Here is an 18,838-nt window from a genome sequence, read left to right on the forward strand (position 1 = left end):
TTTCCATGTAATTACATGCTTAACATTTTAGTGACTGAAACATTGAGGATGCTTCGAAAGAGCTTTCACACCTATCTCGGTTCTTTTTAACAGGTGTGAACACCTCCCATGTAAGTGGTCCGCAAACAACGTGGGTCTTGATCAGCTTCCACACAGAAACTGGTTCAGTTCGCTAACCCACTGTACAGGTGCTCATACACATGCAGCACACGCTGTGGCTAGTAGACAAGCATTTTATTTTATTTATTTTTTTAATTAATTGATTGAATTTGATTCCATTTCTGCCCAATTTGGTAGGCCAATTACCAGAAACAAGTTATTTGGGAACCACTTGTTAATTAACTACCATTCATTAAAAAAACCTGTTAAAAAAGTACTCAGTGTTACATTTGATTGACCAATTTTAAACTGCCCTATGATTAAAAAGGCAGATATCAAGCAAATATTGTTTGCATCACTCTGATTTGTGATACAAGTAGATTTTCTAGTGGCATAAGGAGTAGAATAATGCATTTTGCCATGAACATACTGCAGTTAAAGGAAGTTTACATCATGCTATGCTGGTAAAATTGACAATAAAAAAACAAAGACAAAAAACAATCAAATTCAAAAAGCATACAATGTCACAATAAGCCAAACTGTGTGTCAGCTTAAGCTAGCAGACTGTTCAGCCCCTAGCTGTAGTAATTAAGCCATAAATATTCTAATAGTGTTTTCATTATGTGTGCCTTAAACTTGGCAGACAGTGGCAGCTGCATGAGAAAAACAGACAAGACTCTGGTTTTGGCATGTTTTTTTAACGTGGCCTGGCAGATCTTGGCAAGGCTGTTAGCTCAGTTTACAGTTTTTTTAAAGACCACATCTCCAGCAAACACTGTTGCAAGAACACTATATGTACCAAAGTATGTGGACACTTATTACTCAATTATTGTTTTTTATGAAATCAAGGGAATAAAAAAAATCATCCTGCTTTTGTTGGAGCATTGTTGTGATCTCATGCAGTGACGAGAACGTTAGCGAGCTCAGGATGTTGGATGATCACCACCCCACCCCAGAGAACACCATCCTTCTAGAGAACACAGTTAATTCCAGTGCTCCACAGCTCAATGCTGGGGGGCTTCATAACCCTGTAGCCCACGCCTGGCATTAGGAATGGTGCCAAGAGATTCATATTTATCTGCTCCTGAGAGTCCAAATGTTTTGGCAATGCTTCCTTAAAGGGACTAGACAAGCTGCCTGTGTGCATTTGCACATCTGTGGCAGCAATGGTTGCAAGTTAAAATAGCTGAATGCATTCATTAGAAGGGGTGTCCACAAACATTTGGACATGGAAAATTATTTTAGCCAGTGTTTCCAATTTTTCCGAAGGTCCTGCAGTATTCCCGGCTAGAGAACTGCAAAGTATAGGCCATGCTTAGAATCTTGCTGTTCATTTTGTCATTATTTTCTAGGTGACTGGGTGCCAGACAAATGGTTACATGGAGAAATAGAGAGAATTCCTTGGCAAAGATAATGATAGTTGGCAGCCTGTATGTTCTGTAGGGCTCTGCAAAATCCCCAATGTTGAATGAACACTGACAGTGTTTGTTTACGTCCACCTTGACTCAAATGAACATTGTAAATGTTAATTCACCAGTGGGTTTTTGCCATGATAATGATGCAAAGTCAGAAAGCACAAATCTTCTGGTTTCATATCTAGCAGATAAGATCCATTCTTGTGGTTTACATTAGCATGTCATTTCCTCCTGACTAAATTGATGCTCTTTGTTCTACAAAGAGGAAGCTGTTTTGCTGCCTCTAGAAGCCGCTTTGATTGCTCTGCCTCGGAGCCTGACTCAAGAGAGCTCATTCATTTTTGATTGTGCGGTTCCCCCCCTATCTCTGTGAGTGTAACTGTAGACTGTAGGAGCAGGCACCTGAAGAAAACTGACAGTGGAGAGGAGCTTTGGAGCTGAAGCTCACTTCTGCTTTCTCAGGATGTCGACTTCTCTTCTGAATATCTGATGAGACTCCTGCAGTTCGAAAATAATTAGGAGTGTATATACCTACGGTCTGACTGTCTGGTTGTTTCCTATAAGACTATAAGACTTTTTGGAGGTAGCCCAAGTTGTCTAGCTTATATCTTATTCCTGACTCAAATTCTGTGTGAAACTGAGAGAATTAGCGACGTGGGAAGACGTCTGGCCTCTTTCAAACAGCCCTTGTATCCTACTTTTCACCTCAGGTAAAACTGACTCATGCTTTTTTCAAAGACTTTATTTTTTACTCAAGTGTAGGCAGATTCTATGCCTAGATTTTGCCCCTCAAACTCAACACTGCCGGTCACACTGAGGTTTTACCCTGTGGAAATAGGACAAGCTAATGCAGTTCATGAAACACGCATACACACACACACACACACACACACACATTCACAAAGACAAAGAAAGAAACTTTAATTCTGCCTTTTAATGAAAAAAAAAAACCTCAGCACAGGATGCACATTAACCTTAATTATGTTCCTGACTCGGGTACCCGGCTAGAGCTGTACAGTGTGTTATTCTGTAAAGGAACGATTTAGTGAAAAATCTAATTGCCCTGAGTTATGCTTCACCACAGATGCAGTTGATAAATCCAGACATGTTTGATATCTGAAGTTTGCTTCATTAGTTCAGAATAGAAGCTGCCAGGATAACTTTGCTAACAAACATTAGACTGAGTCATGAGGCTGTCACCATCTTATCTTCGGAAATGCTTGCCAGAAAACGCTCTCTCAAATGGCTTAAAAAGCATCCAGATCCTTACGATTAATGCAAAAAATATATATATTTGCTTACATTTCCCTTAATTTCTGTACATATGAATTTATTTTTACTGCTACCATTTCATCAGTTCATAAAACCTCTGTGGCTCATATCTGTCTGACTTTGCGAATTCCAAACCAGCCGTCTGATTCCTACTGGTTTGCATCTTGTGTCATGGCCACCATATTTCTGCTCTTGACTCATCTTCTTTGAATCGGATTGTTGAACTTTCAGGTCACTGACTGCTGTTGTTTTTGGTCTTAAACTCCTGCTGTTTTTCTTGAATGTGTGGTTGTGTGGTGTCTTTCTTTTTGATTTACTCTCTTTTTACAGCTTTAAAATGGCTTCATTTTCTGCCATATATAGCTCTCTGGTCTTCATGTTTGCTTATCCTTTTTAACAGCAAATGCAGTCTTGCACAGGTGAAACCTGAAGCAGGGCAGACATTTACTGCTATTTACTGTTCAAACAATCAATCAGACAAGGCGCACTGGGGCAACATGAAACACCGGTCAGTTATTTTCCAATATTTTTGCTCACTTGAAAAAGGGATGGGTTTAAGCAAAAAGGTGTAATGTTCAAAGGTATTCAACACATCTCATTAGAAATAAAAAAAATCTAATCAATTACAAAAATTACAAATCTTCTCATATCTTGTGATCTCAAATTCCAATGTATTCAGTTCAAAAAGCAAAATAATTGGCCTAACCATTCCAAATATATTTTATAGAATTTTGAGGCAAATGATACAGAGTTTGGTCTGTATTTACAAAGTGATTGCTGATTGTCTAGGTTTAGACCAATGATTACAGAAAACATGGACAACGCAACAGCTCTTACCTCTGCTGGTTGGCTGCAGTGAGATGTGTATCTCCACCCATCCCAATATGTTTCAATGACAAAACATTTCCCATCAATTTGTCTCCTCTAAACTGTCATCCCATCTCCAGCATCTAATTCCAACAGGTAGTTTCCCCTGTGCTAATATTGGTACTTTATTTTTGTTTTCCACCAAAAAATTAGTTCTTCAAATCCTGCTTCATCATAAGAAGACAGTGTTACACTTAGGAATGAAGTGATTGACAGCCTTGGCTGGAAGAGATCCTCAGTAGTGCCTGCATCACTGCATCATTCCTTCTGTTAATTACATGAAGTAGCTGAGTTGTAGTGGAACTCGCATGACCTGCACTTTTACTGTTGAAACATTACACTTATCGGACAAACTGGGAATCCAGGGGGAAAGTCCACTTTGCTTCTGGACTGTAAAGGCAGTGTGAGACATGCTTGGCATGGGAGAAGGGGGCGGGTCTACCAAGTCTGGCTCTGCCTGTGGTTTCAGCTTTGACAATGTGACGGACAGTTTAGGCTTCATTTCTATAGAATGGAAGGGAATAGAACTACAGTGTCTATGTTTTCTAGAGTCATTTGTTCAGACATATACTGTATGATAGCAAGGTTAGCCTTGCATCGCCTGTGGTAAATTAAAAAAATCAAAGATTTAGATTTTTCAGAAGTGATATTTTGACATCTTGTTGATTTGATTTTGCACCAGACTGTTGCTTTAAAGAGAAATAGCTCCACCCCTAGGGTCACTTTGAAAAATGCTTCAAATTAAGAGGGAAACTTTAGATTGTTTGGGAGGGTAATGGAGTTAGCTAAGGTACCATTGCTGTGACTTTAACACAGCCTGTAAACATACTACAATAATAATGCTGATGAAACGCTTGCATGCTTTTACAAAATGTCTCCCTTATAGACTCAGCTCAAACACACACACACACACAATTATTATTAATAATTTTACACACACACACACACACACACACACAGAGTGTAGGGTATAATTGGGTGTAATTATCTGAGCAGACAGATATCCAACCTAACGTTTCATATAAGCAGAGTTGTATTAGTATGCTGTGTATTGTTAGCTTTGTGACAATGAATACATAATATTACATAGACTGGCTAGCAGAAAGAAGCATTGCTGTAGCTGTGATATTTCAAGCTCATCTCTACTGGAAAAAAGGCTGGCCAGCTCAAGCTGAGCTCTCAACCAACAAGGTATGTTTGATGGTTTAGTTTGTCTTCCGACATGACTAACCTGATCAATCTAACAACCAAACTTGACCATGCTGGTTGTCCAGAATTACCAAGCTTGTTGACCAGCATGACCACCATCACCAAGCTGGTCTATCAGCATGACCAAGCACGGCCAAAATTAAATTCAACACACACTATGCTGGTGAAGAACTAGCTAACCTGTTAGTATGTTTTCACATGGATGATCAAGTTTTAACCTCCTTGTCCAGTTAAGATCTGCGTAGACCAGATAAGCTGGATTTTTCAGCAGGAATATTTGGGTCAAAGGTTAAAGGATTCACATATTTTGATATGGCTTCGTCTTCTGGTACTGAGCCAAATCATCAATGCCTATAGCACAATAATGATATTATTTTGAATAAAAATTCCAGCAACACTGATGTCATTTATTATTACAAAATAATAGATAACAGCCAGGTTTTGAATGAGATAATTGGCTTGGGGGTGTAATTACTATTTAATTCCACCTCTAAACACTCTTCCCAGAGGCAAAATCTGTATGAATTTTAATTTAATCTAAACTCCTTTTCAGTTTTGTTGAATCACAGTATTAATCACAGTTTCCAGAATCTCCACATAAAGGACGATGTAAGGGAAGAACACTTAAATTGATATAAACCTTTTATGTCATGGACCGTGTAAGCCACTAAGTTTCCATAAACCTTTAAAGAAAGATTACATCAACATTAAAAAACAAGTTTACCTAATGAAGCTCCTCTGACTATAATAGAGAAAATGTATCTCTGTTATTGTCACTCCAGGCCAGAACTCCAGCCCCTTCACTATGTAACCTTATTAAAGCCGCATGGGACCGCCCTCAAAAACTGTGTAACACTGCATAATCCGAGTCATATTTGTGTACAATCCTGTAGTATTGCTGTACCTTGTCAGCTGACATGCTTCTTTCACTTTCAGATGCCAGTTCTGTATCTCTTAGCTTGTCCAGAAATGCATGTATATAGCTGTCCATGAGGGGGAGCCTAAAATGCTATATGTATTTACGAGAGTGGAGTAAAAGTGAATTACACTTCCCAACTGTAGGGGGAGCCCAGGAGCAAGGAGAAATTCTCACATACTTATGCGTTAAAAGGCTCTTCACTTTTCAAGGTTTTTTTAATGGAACTAACAGTAATTCTTCCTTGGCATCACTATCTCCAAAATCCCTCAAAAGGTGTCCATGGTGACGTGATAGAAAAGTGAGACATGCCTAGATCTACAAAATGCACTCTGTCCTTTTAAACTTCAATAGGACAGCTCAAACACATTTGGAATTTCATTCATTTATTTAGTGCATGTCCTCCACACCCCATTAGAAGCCACGGAGATAGAACAAATGTTTTATGTTCATCATACCTCATTAACTCGTAAGTTCATTAATGCATGAGCTGAGGGAGGAATAGAGGAAGGACTAGATGGCCAACACACTTAAAACTAGCGGAGCTGAATAAAACACTGCGGCTGCAACCATTAAGCCACTATAAAAGAGATCCCTCTTTGTCTTCCCTACATAATTCATAATATAGCGCACCATGAACGCAGGAGTCGGCAGGTAGGGCCGAAAGCGAGAAGGCCCAGAAGAAGGAGAGAGAAAGGGGAAACATCTTAAAGAAATTTCACAGCTAAATTGCTAGAATGAGCACAACTGAAGATGTAGAAACTTTCAGCTCTCTGAGTCTCCGTGGAGATTAATAATGCAACAAAGCAGCGAGGGAGCATGAGCGAGGCAGGGCGGGCAGCCTGCGCACTGCCTCTCAAATGTTTGTTTTAATGGGCTTTACCCCAAGTCCGGGCTGCTCTAAATGATGTAGAACGCACCTCTTCGACGAAAAGGCTAGATCTGTCCACGTACACAGACGAACAGCCCAACAAAATCCCACTCCTCCCCATCCCCCAAGCAGTTGAACAAAAAAAACAACATTTTTCAGAATGTACAAAGTGGTGCAGGTGCACTGAGGAGAAAAGCCCATGACACTCCGGTTGGGCCATGAGCACAGGCAGTCCATACTCTGGACTATGGTATGCTAGACTTTTTTGACTGAACTGCCTGTTGAATCAAGGCTACAAACTCCAGGAGGTATTTCACAAGTCAGGATTTCTTAGGAAGCTATATTTTTTCAAGCCAAAACTGAAGACTGCTTTGTAGAAATGTCTTTTACCTCTTCTCCCTTCTCCTTTTTTTTTTTTTTTTTTTGCATCTTATTTTCTTCCCCTGACGTTGGCTTGTGACGTATGTGTAGTTTCATGTACCAAAAACAGCCCTAATCCACGATGCATGAACAATTTCCAAACTCTCTTTTTCTCTTTAATTCATTAAACAGGCTGTTTCTGCTACTGTATCGTAAAGTATGAAATATAGTAATGTGGAAAAATAGCACGCTTCATTAAATATTTAGTTCTTTGTTTAGAAATATGGACAGATCAATATTTGAAGTGGTAAAGGTGATCATTTATTCAACAAACAATGAATAAAAGATTCCCACTGAGAAGAGTTAGGGCAGCCTATACCCTAATATCTGGTACTTTACATTCCTTTGGCTGAAATAACCACAATTAGAAATTTCCATTAGAATGTCTCTGAAATCAACTGGGAGAAGATATTTCCCACTCCTCCATGCAGAATTTTTTCAGCTGTATAATGACTTGGCCATTCAGGACTATTTTTCTTTTTTGACCCATTCATGGATGGATTTACTTGCATTGGGGAATGTTGCATGGTGTTTTTCATGGCCCATTGAAGTCACAATTTGTAAAATATGTCCCAGTGTCATGTGTAATTGTGCAAAAATAAAGAAATTATGCACTGAAGCATTCACAGAGGAAAGCTGAAAACTAATATACTTATATAGTATGGGAAAAACTGCAATGCACTAGAACATTGTCTGGCCATTCTAGAATAAAAAATGGACATTTGAAGCATGTAAAAGCATTTGCATTTATTTGATATATGTTGCATATGGAGAAAAGTATTGGGACAGTTGCTCATTCATTGTTTCCTCTAAAGCCGAGGGCATTAAAAAATGCTTTATCCTGCCTTTGTTGGAGTAACTGTCTCTACTGATTGAAGGCTAGATTTTGGAGCATTGCTATGAGGATTCGATTGCATCAGCAACAAGAGTGTTAGTGAGGTCAGGATGTTGCATAAAACACATCATTCCAGAGAACACAGTTCCACTGCTCCCCAGCTCAATGCTGGGGGGTTTTATACCCGTTTATAGCCCATACCTGGCACCAGGGACTAGACAAACTGCATGCATGCATTTGCGTGCATTTGCACATTTATGTCAGCAATGGGTGCACCTTAAAGTAGCTGAATGGATTCATTAGAAGGTGTGTCCACAAACATTTGGACATATAGTGTATATTCTACCTTGTATGATTAGGTAAACCACATACAAGGTCATCATGAATAACTTTGCATAGTTGCCTGAGAGTCATGTCATGCTCACATAAAGCTCCAAATCAAATTACGGGAATAACTGCAGTGGTTAAAAATAATGAGTACAGTACATAATCATTCAGAAAGTTAAGTTAACTGCACTGGTTACATTTTTGTAAAAACTATTAGACTTGCTGTCACCTGTGTTTCGTTGGGACTAGCCATCAGTTCTGCATACTTTACTCTGTGCTGGTATTCACAAAGCAGTTTAGAGTTAGGGGACTGATCTCAGAGCTGATTCCTCTGTGTTTATCATGCATAGTTAGCTTGGAGCGTTTTTCCGACACGCCTCCACAGCGGCCACACTGAATTTTGCATGACAGTGATGAAAGTCAAGGGTTAATCCACACTTGATAGTACTCCCAGGCACCAGTGGAAGCAATAAGTAATGTGCAATCCATGTCTTGTGAGGGCATGGGGAATAGATTTTTAGTCACTGACTGAAGATCACTGTTTTAGGGTGTGATTTCATGTTTTGATTGACTGTTCTTGTAGTGTATGCTCCTGTGTTCTTGGTGAATGTGGCAGTAAAAGTATGCTTATGTGATCTAAAATATGAATAGGCTTTCAAATATTTTCAGAGGTTGCTCCTTGAGGTGCTGGACGATTTTTAGGGGAGGTATTAGCGCCCCCTAGCTCCTATGCTGCGCTACGTCTCACAATGGAAATGTTTAAGTTGTCTCTACTAGTACTGACGATGGCCTGCGGGAAGGTCGACCTGTCAGGCTTAAAAAATGAAGCCCAAAGGGATAAGAGACATCACTGTGTATACTACATAACTATACACATGATAGTAGATGTAAATCACACATCTTAAACAATTGGCATTTGTCTTGGGTCATTGTTCCTGGGACCACAGGTTTGTTTCTTTAATATATTACATATTTTGAATAATCTGAATTTTTACATCTTTTCTATTTAAAACCAACATATTTGTTTATAGGGCTTCTGCCATGTGAAACTGTCCTCGGTGCAATACCTGAGATTCTATATTTGTACACTACATGCCCAAATGTTTGTGGACGCCCTTTTTCATGAATCCATTCAGCTGCTTTAAGTTGCACCCACTGCTGACACAGCTTGTCTAGGGCCTGTAGAGAAGTACAGCCAATAAAATAGGACTCACTGGAGCAGATAAACATGAACCTATTGGCACCATGTCTAATGCCAGGCATCGGCTAGAGGGGTATAAAGCCCCCCAGCATTGAACTGTGGAGCAGTGGAACTGTGTTCTCTGGAATGATGGTGCTCCATCATACATCCAATACTTTTGGGAATCTAAGTTGGAGAGTTTTTGTCGCTGAATGCAATCAAATCATCAGAGCAGTGCTCCAAAATCTAGTACAAAGGTCTCCCTTGACAGTAGAGACAGTCACTTAACAAAAATCTAACAAAAGCAGGATACATTCTTTTTTAATACCCTTGATTTCGGAAGAAACAACGAATTAGCAGGTGTCCCAATACCTTTGTCCATACAGTGTATATCACTCAGCAGCTTTACACATTCTGTCACTTTGCTCACTAAGCTCGGTTTAATCTTTTGTATTTTTATTGCTGTTTGTTATATTTAGTGTAGGTGTCATTTTGTCATTCAGTTGGAATACAGGTAGGATTTAGGTACGCTAGTCTGCTTATACCAAGCACTCCTGCACCTATCCAATGGTTCTTCATCCTGCACATTTTAGAGCTCCCCCTGATCCCTAGCCCTTCCTGAGGTGAGTTGGGTGTGTTACAGCAGTAGAACACTCCAATATTAAGAACCACTCAGTCAGACAAATGACCTTAAGCTTCCTGTGTTAGCATTAGCCAGCTAGGCATCCAATTATTATGAGTCGTGTATATGTGCATGTGTAGAAACTGAAGAGCCACTGCCATCATTTATTTTATTGCTGTGTTCCTCACATGGGAGAGCTTGATCTAATCAAACAGAGATTGCGGTCTACAGTGGTACTTTCAAATAGTAATGCGCTCTCCAAGGAAGGCTCGGGAACAAACGGGGAAGGTAATGCATAATGAAGGTAGTGTTTGATGATAGGGGCACTGGGGCAATGGAGGGACTTCGCCTTTTCATATCGCAGGTCAGGCTCACAGCAGCACAAAGCCTCCTGAAACCCTCTCATTCCCACCCACCAGTATTAGTTCTGAGAGAGAAAAACTACGAATGCTCATCATGTCACTCTGCGTGTCACTCAGTTGCTCCAACAGCTGTCACACAACAGCTCTTTGTTCACCTCCTAACAAGCGGCAGCGGCATGTTCGCTCCATATCGAGCCAAAAGGAACGAGCGTTAGGCGGCCTACTTAAAGCAGCCTGCTGTCTTTTATTTGGAGGGAAAATTCCCTTTAGGAGCCACACGGTCGATCTCAAAGGGGCCGAGATGTATCCATTCTGGCACTTCAAATCCCGGTAATGTGCTGAAACAGACACATCAGGAGCGACAAAACGTACAGTGAATTGAAGTAATGTGTGGGGCTTAGCATTTGTGATGACGGAGAATTGGCCAACTTCAAATTTGCTGGTGTTTTTTTCTCGAAATGATCTGGATACCGTCAGCGGGAGAACACTGGCATGATTCACTTGCGTCACTGGTCTTCCTTTCTTTCAGGGCGGACAAAGACGTCACTGATTTTTCTCATCAAAACAGACAGACCGTCATTTCTCCAGCGCTCTGAGGGCGAGGCGAAAATAGACATGAAAAGGCTGAGTGGAAAAACAGAGACCCCGAGGTACCACTGCAGCGTCAAAAAAAAAAAAAAAAGCATAATAGAGGGGGGCGCACATGTGCTTGTGTGTATGTGTGAGGCAGAGATAGAGGAGGCATGAGGTAGGGGGTAGAGAGTGGAGCTCGGACCTTGTGATGTGGTCTTTTGTTGTCTGCCTTTGAGAGCGATCGGAAAAGAGTATCCGCAGTGGCTGTGCAAGCGGGTGAGGGAGAGCATGAGGACAAAAGGAATGAGATATGACTGCAACTGGGCCTCTGGGTCTTTGAAGCTGCACTGCATCCACAGATCTGCCCCCTCCACACACACGGGCACGCGTACACACACACAGACACATTTACGCGTAGCCGGATGCTCCTCCACTACCTTCCCTCCATTGTCATGCATGGCGCGAAAGGGGACAGGCTCCAGAGAGGCTGGCACGCAGAAAAGGCCATCCCAAACTCCATGCATTATGAATTTCCAGGCTGGGGCTCATCTGTGCTTTGAGAGTTTCCCTTCCCAAATCAAACCTGATTTCCATATGAATTTAATATGAAAGTGACCCAGAGGCCTTGGAGGAGTAGCCGGATTGGGGACGGGGGAGGGGGGGGGTGGTATTGTCTGTCTTGCAGAAGATCTGCCAAAAAAGGAGGAGGAATCATAGGATTAGTTTGTTGCATTTAATATGTGAAACTTATTATACATCCTGAGGTAGTTAGTTTATTACAAAAATCCTACTGGGAATGTCAATAGAGGGGTGTACAATCAAACATCTCACAACTTTAAAGCAACTTTCTATAAAGCACTGCGCAGATTCCTGAAGACGATGTATGGCATATTACTTAGAGTGTGTAGCATGTAAAGCGAAGGGATGTGAACCATTAATAGCTCCCAGTAGGGCCATTTTGATATCCTTCTGACAGCTGTATATGGCTGTAGTTCAGACAGTTCAGAAACTGAACAGAGCAGGCAGCAGCCCGAGTTAACATGAGATAACTGATTTGGGCAGGGGAACATGCCTGAAGCACCTTCTCCACCCAGTCTAACGTCTCAGTTCTAGCTTTTATAAAGGTCTGTATGGCTTTCTTTCTCAAAGCAGGAGTGAAAAGTTCTCAGTTTTCTCTCCCTCTTACAGTAATACATTCTTCAATAGGCTTGGAGGACTTGGTCCAAACTAGGGCTTGGTGCCATTCATACTATTCCAATGAATGCGCTGCTAATACTGGTGTACCGCTGTTGACATATTTGTTAGTATGGTAGTACAAGGTTTGGGACGCAGCATCTGTCCCACTTCACCATTGGCCACTAAAGAACTGCAAACACCACTACAGTAAACAGGTCTGGGAGGACATAGTGCCAAACATGTAATTTCATTTAAGCTTATCCACCTAAACCAAGCATTAAATACATTATATGGACAAAAGTATTGGGACACATTCCCATTCATTGTTTCTTCAGAGGTCAAGAGAATAAAAAAAAGAATTAAGTCTGTCTCTACTGTCCAGAGAGAGTTTTCTACTAGACTGATTGGAGCATTGCAGTAAGGATTTGATTGTATTCAGTGACAAGAGCATTACTGAGGTCAGGATATTAGATGATCACCTCCCCACCTCATTCCAGAAGTATCAAATGGAATGCAGGTCCACTATTCCACAACCCATACCTGGCATTAGACATGGTGACAATAGGTTCATGTTTATCTGCTCCAGAGAGTCATATTATGTTGGCAATACTTCTCCATAGGGACTAGACAAGCTGTTTGTGTGCATTTCCACATTGGTCTCTGCAATGCGTGAATACTTTTATCAGAAGGGGTGTGGACATATAGTGTAGGTGAGCAAACCCTAAACTGATGAGCAGCCATATATTTAGTCATTCATTTTGTTGGATTGTTAGGTGATTTCAGACATTTTTAAAATCTTTTTTTCTTTGGAACAGACAGTTATAGTTAGATTTTTTGAGCATCTGGGCTTCTAAAACTACAATGAAGTGATTTATGTGATAATTAAAAAAAAATAATTATTTTTCTCTATATATTTTTAAAGATCTTGCAATCTTCTCTGATGCACCTGTAGTAAGACAGTGCTATTAAAATGGAAAATTTATTTTCTACAGTACATGAAGGTTTATCTCCTTGGGCAGTCAGCTCACTGACAAAATCTCATAATAAACATGAATGATGAGCATTCCTAAATTTAATAAGTCCTTTGTTTAGTGGGAATTGCCAAGCAGTTTCAGCAGAATTGTTGGGGCATTGAAACATGAAAAACGATTGAAGATGGTCAGGCTGGAACCATGAGGATATATTTTTTATATATATATATATATATATATCACAGGTTCTGTGACTCAGACAGTGATGGTGTGAGATTTCACTTGCCTGGAGTCATAGCAGGAGCTGCAGTGCTCTCATTGGCCCCGCTGCCAGACGCCCTGAGCACTGTAGACCTTTAGAGCTGTGGCCTGGCTGGATGAGAAAGGCATATCCTGCTAGAATCCTGAGCCCAAGCCCAGCAAGGCAGTGTGCCGCAGGCGATGTGTGCCTATGGCCAGGCTGATGAAAGTGAATAAAACAGAGGAGGAGGAGGAGGAGGAGGAGGCAACCTGCAAAAAAAAAAAAAAAAACAGCACCACCGCTCTGCAAAACACTCTAAGATCACTGTGCTCACACACTGAAGCTTGGTTGTTCTGCAGCAGTTAACCATTAACCTCTAAGAACTATTAACCTCTGCTCTGTGTTGGTGGGATCTTGTTCGGTAATCGGCTCAGTCGGAAGCAGACAGTCAAGGGTTTGACTCCGGCCCTAATGGCCTTTACTAAAGTCATAAACAGAAAGTTGGGCATCAGTGGCGTGAAGCTGACAGAGATGCCAGGGACGCAGTTGAGATTAGCAGCAAGCGAGTGAATGAACATAACCCTGTTTCTATGGGATAATTCGGCGATCTGAGATGATCCGGCCCTGAAGTCCAGGATTTGCCAGAGCCAGATGTTCAGAGCCGCAGGTACCCGTGCCATGTGTGGCTCCGCAGCGAAGCAGGATTTATCTCGCTTTGGCCGTCACGATTACTGGCATCAGGGTCTGTCCCGGGCTGCTGTTCTGGTCAAAGGCAAAAGGCTAGAGTTGCGTAAGAACTGCACTCGCTTTTGCCTCGGCAGGTGCTGTTTACATGTAGCCATGAACGCACCATGGCAGGCTGAGAGCAGGAGAGCTTCACAGTCATCTTCTGCTGTAGCAACATTGGGGGCGGCCAAGCTGTCACTCTCAATCTGCAGGGCCATGCTAAACGGGACCAGAACGCCGAACACTCGTCCTCAGGATTTCTCACCTTCCTTCCCAGGTGGTTGAGAGGAACTGGAATTCGATTGCCCTTTGGTAGAGTTGCGCAAACAGGATAGCAGCGATGGTGACGGACACCGATGGCCATACAGCGTTGAATGTGGCCACCTGCTGAGGCGGAGATGACATGAGATGAGTTTTTCACCGCTCAGTGTGCATGACTCAAGCTGCTGGGAAAAATGACCATGTGCCAAGCGAATAAACTTCATATTGGACATTTGACACAGCATGTTTTTGGGCTGTATTTTTTTATTTATTTATTTATTTTGGAGATTTGTGACTCAAAGCTCTGCTCGGGTTGGTTATGTAACACATTTATCCCTGCGAGTTCTCTGAGAGTGTCCAAAAATTATTGCACAGTCATTTTTCGAGTTGATTATTTTCATAAGCATTCAGCGGTGCCTTCTGAGTATGGTTCTGCAGTCTCTTTGACATTCTCCTGTTCCACCTGTAGTAAGGCAGGGGACCAGCAAACGTATTAATAATTGATTGCCTCCTGTCTCTCTTGATCTTGCATCATCTGTCAACTGAACCAACATACAATTACATCACCTGCTGTGCTTTTTAATCATTGCATTCCGGTCCTAACAACAATCAGTGTGTTTACAAAGTGGGAATTAGATGAACTACCCGCGCTCAATAATTCATCTTCTCTTTTAGAGAAAATTAGCCTCGCATTTTCTAATAAAATTCCTTTTTTTTTTGTTAATAATTGGAATTTGGAAGAAAAGGCTGGGCTGGGCTGAGCAGGCTACAGTTTGCCAATCTCTTGTGCATATGTGAATGTGAGGCTCATTGTAATAAGAGGATCATTTAGAAGCCCCCTAAGGGCAGAAAAGAGGAAAACAGAGAAGCACAGCAATACAGAAAAGCAAATAAGGCTGAACAATGCCACAATTTTCCTCCGCTCTAAACTGTGCTCAACAGCAAAAGGTGACCATGAGGTTAAGGTAATGGGTAATAATCCATTGTGCTCTGTATGAATGCCTTGTTGAAAGTGCCTTTTCTTGCCATGCACAGGCTCCTTGGTCCCTATTTCAATGCACATAAATGTGTTTCTTCTAGATTTTCTCTATTCGAATATAAAAGAAATGGAATATATGGTTAAAAGGCTAACCTATCATCAGCGTGCAAAATACCCTGCTGACAAAAGGGGGGTCTCGATACCACAGTGCCGGCTGGCTGCTCACTTACTTCCTCAGGTGGTATGTCCACAAAACGTTTTTATAGTTCTGATGATGATAATTCTGCTAAGATGTATTAGAACGATTGCGGCTGAGCCACTAAATCAGTGCTAAAACACTGAAGAATTCAGTCAAAAGTGGGAAACCTCATAAAATAGCAACCCACAGCGCAATAGTACAACTTAGGTCACATAGCAGGAGAATGGTCAGCATTGTTACTATATTGCAGCAAGGTAGGTAAATGTATGATTATATGATTTTATGAAATACACAGAATGTTATGACCACTCCTTTCTTGGAATAAACTCTGCCCAATACATTAGCAGTCCGCCAACCAGAACTGTCTAGCCAACAGCATGCTATGACCACTGATGAAGGACTAGAGGATGACCAACACAAACTGTGTAGCAACAGATGTGCTTCTGTCTCTGACTTTACATCTACAAGGTGGACCAACTAGGTAGGAGTGTCTAATAGAGTGGACAGTGAGTGGACAGGCACAGTGTTTAAAAACTCCAGCAGCACTGCTGTGTCTTATCCACTCGTACCAGCGCAACACACATGCCACCACCATGTCAGTGTCACTGCAGTGCTGAGACTGATCCACCACCCAAATAATAGCTTCTCTGTGGTGGTCCTGTGGGGTCCTGATCATTGAAGAACAGGGTAAGAGGAGCATGCAGAGAAACAGATGAACTACAGTCTGTAATTATAGAACTAAAAAGTGCTCCTCTATGATAAGTGGAGCTGATACAATGGGGCAAGTTTATTTCAAACCAGGGGTAGTGGCTGTTTAATTGGCTGAAACAGTTCACAACAGCGCCACCCTGTGGCATGTTGTTATTACAGCTTTAGCTACACTGGAATAAGTCATTTTAAGGTTAGAGCAGGCTAAAATAAAACACATAATTCATATTTTCTTTGATTTTGTTTTTAGGGACCGAAGGTAAGAAATAAAAAAAAATCTATATTTTGCAGCCCACAGATTCTTACAGCTTCTAGTCTTCTAGACGCTTCCCTGAAATTTGGATACACTTTATACTTGGCTGGGTTTCCCAAAAGAATCAGCACAAGTAGGATTCCTAAATGGTTAAGCAAGCATCTGCCAGTTAAGATGATCTTAGCACTAAGATGCTTTTGAAAAAACTGGGCCCTAGACATCAGCATTACCACTTGCATTCACCATCAGCCTCTCTGCTTTCATATTTTGCCCTGATTCTCCCTGGCCTGCAGTTACAACTGTCTGTCTGAAGAAAGCCTCTCTCCCGCCCAAAGCCCTCTCTTGTTGGTGTTTGTCCCAGATCTTCTGCTATGCTACCCAGCAGCACCCAGGCCCAGTGACAGCTGTTTCTTTTGGCTTGGCTTTGTCAAAAGTCCCAGAGTTGGCGCTCTGAGGAACAAGAGCAGAGAGCAGCACCACATTGTGAATTTCCTTTGAACTATTCAGAGCTGAGGGAGATTTTACAGCAAGCTCGCTTTTTTGGTGATCTGATGGTTCTTGAGGTGGAAGGGCAAGTTTTAGAAGCGAGTGTGTTTGTGTGTGTTTGTACAGGAGGGTCAGCCTGGTTCATCTACAGGAAATAATCTCATTCTTTCTGCATCAGTGCCTCTAATGACTCGGGGTCTGCTGATGCTTAGGGAAGACGAGGAGACGAAAGCTGTCTTGTGCGAGGGCTGATCAATTGCATGGAGGAGACACAGAGGTGATTCTCATCACGGAGGCTGTTTGCGCTTCTGTTTACTTAAACCTGAGCAGAGCAGTGTGCCTCCACTCCTACTCTCTATTTTGGCATCCGTTTCATGTTTTTAGGAGGCATACTGTTGCATTTTTACACAGTTGCAAATCAAGGCCTCTAAATGGTTCTTGGCCTGGATGTAGAATTCAGGGTAAAAACCTGAACTGGTATGGAGCCTTTACATTGATTTGATGTTTTCTTCAACCTTTCTTCAAGTTCTTTCCAATTGTACCCGTGCGGTTGCACATATTATCGAAGGTAAACAAGAAAATGAAGACCTTACACATAGTAATTGTTGAAGTAATTTTTTTTCATTCATGTGGAACTCAGTCACATAAATTAAATTTATTTCTCAGTGTATTCTGCCTGCATTTGAAGAATCAAATGCACCTTGATTAAATCAGATAGACCTTGAGCTCTAAATGAGAGAACTGCTGGTGTAGCATGGTCAAGATTTTCCCCAGTCCCAGCTCTCGAATGTCCTTTTCAGTTTTTTTTTTGTTTTTGTGAAAAACATAAGAATTCAAATGTCACATAAGGCCTTCAGAAATAACAGACAGATGTAGTGCACAGCACTGCAGCTTACATCAAAAGCACTCGCCATGTGTGCACATTACATAATACACCTAGATCTCTATTGTCTGTTTTTATTGCATGCAATCCCATATTCTGTCACATGTATCTATCTGTATATCTATCTATCTATCTATCTATCTATCTATCTATCTATCTATCTATCTATCTATCTATCTATCTGTCTGTCTGTCTGTCTGTCTGTCTGTCTATCTATCTATCTATCTATCTATCTATCTATCTAACCATCTGTCTATCTACCTATCTATCTATATATTCATTGGGACAGCAGTGATATACAAAGCAGTGGTCTAACTCGGTCTTGTTTAGCTCTGTTAACATATTTACTGTTTATAGCTATATACTATAGCTCTACAATGCTATAACAACGCTATAACAATGCTATATTAGCATAACCAGGGCAATTTCTTGTCATACACCATATAATCAGACATTATTATTTCTTTTTTATGTACTGTCTCAATCATGATTTTGTTATAAAAAAAACTTTATATTTGCATTCATCTGTTTATTTAATTACTTAGATTTACTTAGGTTTATTTATACTATTTGTTTAACATTATGTCTCATCTACTATAATGCACCCAGATTTACCAGGAATTCAAATGCTGTGTTTTTTCTTTTCTTTTTATTTATTTTACCTCAAAATTAATTTAAGGTGATACAGGATTGAATTTTGTAACAAATTCATTCTACGTTAAAATGATTTACTAAGTTTACCTTCTATATGCAAAATAACCCCCTAATTCAAATACCAAGTCAATATTGAAACAGGGGGGTGGCGGCTTCAGGCGGTGGGGATGCCTCAGATGTCTAGACATCTTGTTGCAAAGATGGTTGGGATTTGAGATAGTCCAATACATTCAAAACATTCAGCAAGACTATAATGCCAAGCATAGTGTCAAAAACCACACGAGTGGTTGAACAACAAAAAGGTGAATTTTCTGCAATGGTCAAAGTCCAGAT

Source organism: Salminus brasiliensis, chromosome 12 (genome assembly GCF_030463535.1).
Source record: "Salminus brasiliensis chromosome 12, fSalBra1.hap2, whole genome shotgun sequence".
NCBI lineage: Eukaryota > Metazoa > Chordata > Actinopteri > Characiformes > Bryconidae > Salminus > Salminus brasiliensis.